The 5195-nt window shown below is 46.3% G+C and overlaps 1 protein-coding gene across 1 annotated transcript in view; it reads right to left on the reverse strand.

Moving 5' to 3' along the window:
- Positions 1-5195, reverse strand: part of SCRN1 (secernin 1) — a 63981-nt gene that overhangs the window by 1802 nt on the left and 56984 nt on the right. The gene's annotated exons all lie outside the window — the stretch shown is intronic.

The following is a 5195-nucleotide window of genomic DNA, read 5'->3' on the forward strand; positions in this document are numbered from 1 at the left end:
CGTGACCACATACACCTAGCTATGGACCGGAGTAAAGACTGAGATGCCAGACTCCATGATGGCCGTGCTTCCTCCCGCCAGACAGAAGCAAGTGAGCAAGGTCAAGTCTCCTCCAGGGAATAAATCATGCCAAAAACTGTAACGGCTAAATCGATGGAAAAGAGGTTTTTCCAGGTCATCGACCCCGGACATACCTGATTTGTCTCATTGGTTCTGGAAGGTTTCCAGAAGGTCAGAATTTCTTTAGTCTGACAGTATCCACTCCACCTCCCTCCCAGTTGAACAAAATCATTAGAGAGGTCTTACTCATCATGGATAAGAATGCCCTGCACAAAGACAGTTCCATCTTTAGAATGCACGGCCTGCCCTGATGTGCTGTTTATACGTTTGTGCTCTATACCGCAGGGAGGGCAATAAAACTATTCGAGGACAGAGAGAAAAAGGAATGAGCAGAAACCAAAAATCACAATTAGGGAGAAATCTCAGGAATCTGGCATCACATCTCTCCTGGAGACCTACCCCTGAATTCAGGCCCTTGGGACCCATGCTGGAGCACCGAGTCCCTCCGGCAGGACAAAGGCTGAGCTCCTTGACCACGAATTCACACGCGGAGGCGTCACGGCGCCCCTCCCACCCTCGTGCGCCCGCCGGCACTGCTGTCTGTGCTCCTGCGGCGTCTCCCACGTACTTCATATTTGTCGATGTCCCCTCTGCTGATTCATTTCTTTGTACCTAATAAACTTTAATAAGTGGAAATGCTTCCAGTCGTTTCCTTGTTCAAACCCATCGGCAGCCACCGGTATTAGTCCCAGCCAACCATTTTTAAGGATTTGGAGGGTTTCTAAGAATGACAGAGCAAAAAAGATGTGTACACAGGACCCCAGACTTGCTGTAACATACTGTGTTAGAATGGGGGCTTTCTTTTTTTGAGCGGACAGTTCCGATGAAACAACACAAAGTCGTAGTTTAATCCTCGTGTTTTCCTGGTGTTTGTAGGCTAACTAGATAAATGGATATTTGGAAAAACCAACCAAGGGAAAAATTTTCTCAGATGCATTTCTTTAAAAAAGTAGGTAACACTCTATTCAGTTGTATTGATACAATATGGATAGACAGTATTGCTTATAAATTCCTCTGTGTTAAAATAGAATGACATTCAACCCAAAATACACTTAACACCCCGACCCCAAGTTAGCAAGCCCCTCAAAAATTCTCCTATATGGGGCAGTATCATCTCAATCTCCACTATAGTGTTTTCAGGTGTCCTCTCTGAAACGTGGTCCCACAGACGAGGTTTACCTGCTGGGCAAGCTGGCTCAGGGGCACACGTGGATCTGAAGCTGCGTTGCATCTTACGAGTTTGAGGAAGTAACTTCCTTCATCACAGTCGGTGCCTCAGTTTCCTCATCCGTAAAATGGAGACATAAAATAGGTGCCTGAGCATATGGCGGTGAAGGTTCAGTGACATGGCGCCTGGGCGAACCCTTAGCCCACACCCGGGTATCGGCACATGACACACTCTAGGGCACAGCCAGTTTGCCTTATTACGTGCTCGGTCACAAACAGCTCTTGCTGGCTGTGCCCCAGGCAGACCATTGAAATGTTTGCTGTGCTGCTCAGATGACCCTCCACTAGCTGCGCTGTTGGAGAGAGCGGTCATTAAAATTCATAGACGTTCCTGAAATAACTTATGTAGAAACTAATTTCAAAGTTAACTGCTACACACTTTGCACCCAAATTAGTCAAGCACCTGACTTGTTTTATCTGCTGTCTTATTGGTGGAAGTGCAGATAGGCTGTTTAATGACCAAGAGGGCCAGGCCAGTCTGAGTAGAGAAGGACAACAGCCTAAGGTAATTGACAAAGTGGATGGTGAACTTCAAAGCCATTGATTGTGGAGGGTGGTGAAGTAGCTGTAATCTTAGTTACCCCCTTAGTTAAGGGTGGGAGAGGCGGGGGTGCCTGCCTGGGTGAGGGGAGCAATTTCATGGAAAGGGCTCTAGACCCCAGAAGCAACTTCCATGCCCCAGGAGGCTTTGACTTCCTTCACGAATCTTCTGTCATAGGTTGAACTGTGTCTTCCAAAACTTCATATCTTACAGTCTTAACCCCTAGTACCACAGAATAGAAGGTGATCTGGAAATAGGGTCGCTGCAGATGTAATTAGTCGAGGTCATATGAAGCAGGTGAACCTCTAATCCGATATGACTGATACTGTACAAAAAAGGGAAATTTGGACACAGCCCCATACACAGGAAAAACGTCACGTGAAGATGAAAGCAGAGACTGGGCTGACGTGTCTACAAACCACGAAATGCTGAAGACAGCCAGCAAACCGCCAGAAGCCAGGGGACAGGCATGGCACAGAGCCTCCCTCACAGGCCTCAGAGGGAACCAACCCCACCAACAACCGAACTTGGACTTCTCACTTCCAGAATACTGAGACAATAAATTTCTGTTGTTTAAGCCATCCAGTTTGTGGTGCTTTGTTATAGCCGCCCTAGCAAGCTAAAGCCGACTTTATCGCCTTCTGACTTTGTAGGAATACATTATGTTTATGAACAAAGCCAGAAATAAAGTTTAAAGAGTTAGCAGTTCCTTGTCATATAAACGGGGCAGTTAACTACTGTGACCTCGACACAAGTCACTCGTTGCCAGTAACTAAGTCCTATTTCCATGAACAAGATGTTCCGTTGCATTTACCTGTCAAGGTGGAGACAGGATCGTGGAAGCCATCTGCATTTCTAAGTCACAAGAGTGGAGAGAGCGCTTGTTCCTTAAGCAGTCCCCTATGAGGTGCTATCTTGTGGTTTTGTTTATTTTTAAAATGTGAATTTGTCTACAAAATGGCATAAAATGGAGAAAACTGCCGAACCAATCAGGTTTTCTGAAGATTTGAACCAGAAAAATATATGCCTTTCCATACATTTTCTGTGTTTTAACTGCCCAACATTTATTCATGAAACACAAAATAGAAGAGGCCACTGAATGTTAATTTTGGTACTTTTTATTGTATGCTAGGTGTATTTAGAGACAATTCCAAGGGCAAGCGCTGGATGGGAGTTATCTGGTTTGCAGGTATTTGTACAAAAGGCTGTTAAGACTACACGGTCAGTCCCCACTGCAGGAAACAGAGACCCTCCTTTTTATTATTCCCCGCCAATAGCAATTCCAGCTCATACATTCAACTTCTCACAATGTGATTGCGAACATGTACGAATCCGTCCCCATAAGAAATCTGCAAGTGACATTTCGGGGTGTTGAAAGCCAATCGCATAAAGCACATTTGACACAAACCACAGGAGGGGAACTGGGACTTAAGGCCGAGGGGAATGAAATGCCACAGCTACAGGGAAGCACGAGGTAGCGCTGGGACCGCACGTGTGTGTGACCTGCCACTCCTGTTCCCCCTCCATATAAGAATGGCCAGCTAGGTGGGGTCCCCTCCCTCCTTCCTCCATACGCTTCTTCCTGAAGCTGAGAGCTCAGCTGAAGACCTCCCCATAAGTGACTTGACTGTTCTTCAGTCAAGAATGCATTTAGTGGTTTCATAACAGAGACACTGGTCCCACCTGGCTCCCCTGCTGGGCCAGCCAGAGCTGTGCCCACCTGTAACCATGTGGATGACATCAGGGATCAAAGAAGTGTGCCTGGTTGATAATTATTTTTTATACCTACTGGTTTACCCAATAGCGAAAGAACCTCACTGCTAATATCTAATAGGCGTACACCTGCTCTGTCAGACAGCTTGTAAGAAAGGCTAATAATAACACTGTGTCTTATGTTATTAGACACTAAAGAATCACCATAATTTCAAGTATATCCTTATCCTACCTAACGTTCCCAACCACCTCCAAGAATGAAAGAGTACTACTTCTGCTTTGCTAGTTTTCTTTCACTGGAGCCTCTGCCGCCCCCCATCCCCACCCCCCGCCCCATTAGCGGAGAGGGCTGTCTTCCTCTGTGACAACTCCCCTCTACTAGACAAGACTAATTAGCTTATGTTTGGTTATGGGACGCGGGAGCCGGGGGTGGGAGGGGATTCTGTCCTTTATGGCCATGTCTTCTTTCTGTACAAAACATGCATAGCGCCCCCGTCCCCGAGCCTTAATGGATACACAAATGATATTCTAGGAAGCTATTTACATACTGACCTTTAAACATTATTTTCATAGTTCATTTTGAATATTCGTTTTCTCCATATTGCCTTTAGAAGAGCAATTCCTGGTCAATAAATGATCCATGTAATGATAAGCATTTTTCAAAAGCGGAGTCGGTTAGGAGCCTTTAAAAACTAACATTCCTCGCCCCACCGCAACAACAGCCTGCTCAAAATCCAACACACTTCAAGCTGTTCAGTAGATGAGTCACTAGAAGTGAGAACAGCCACATAGGCAGATTCTTCGCTCCCTTCTTGTCTTTCTCCATCCATCCAATGCATTAAAAAATCTGTCCACTGCTATTATTCAGATCTGACTACACACAGACCACCTGTGCCTGATGGAAGCAGCCCAGTCCCGGTTAACTTCTGGGCTACCTCGCCCTCTAGTGGTCAGACAGAGGCACCACACCTAATACTGTGATGCACAGTATTAGCCAAGACAACTCTGAGTTAGGGTCCACCCTTTTCTGAAGTGCTGGACTAAGGTCAACGTCCCCTAATACAAGCTGCCATTGTGTTTCCCACTGCACAATGGCTGGGGCATAGCATAAGGCTGCCTTGGTTGTCCGTGACCTTTGTTTGGCCCCTAATAATGAAAGCGGGCCTCTGTGTAACCTATTCTCATAGATCCCTTTTGGTCAAACACCGAATCACCAAATCACAGACATGTCAGGTCTGATGAAATGTTTCCATAATAGGAGGGGGTAAGACGACATGGTGAAATTGATGCTTTATGCATCACCTTGCTTTAAACAACCACTCAACAGGTGGATTTAGGAGGGGGACGGGTACCCTTTCCCCTGTAGACAGATACTCTCAGAATGGCCGCTGCACCTCCAAGGAGACCCCGAGTTCATCAACAGTGAAAGCCTAGGCCAAACCTGGACAACACTCTCAGCAACTATGAGCCACGACGAACAGCCGCGGTTAACTCTGCCGGCTCAGAGTCTCACCACTCATGGTTAGTGATTTTACATACGGAATTTACAAAGCTGCAGGGCAAAAAGCTCATGCTGCTCTTATGCCTACCCTCT

The sequence above is a fragment of the Pteropus vampyrus genome, unplaced genomic scaffold (assembly GCF_000151845.1).
Source record: "Pteropus vampyrus isolate Shadow unplaced genomic scaffold, Pvam_2.0 Scaffold69, whole genome shotgun sequence".
NCBI classification, from domain to species: domain Eukaryota; kingdom Metazoa; phylum Chordata; class Mammalia; order Chiroptera; family Pteropodidae; genus Pteropus; species Pteropus vampyrus.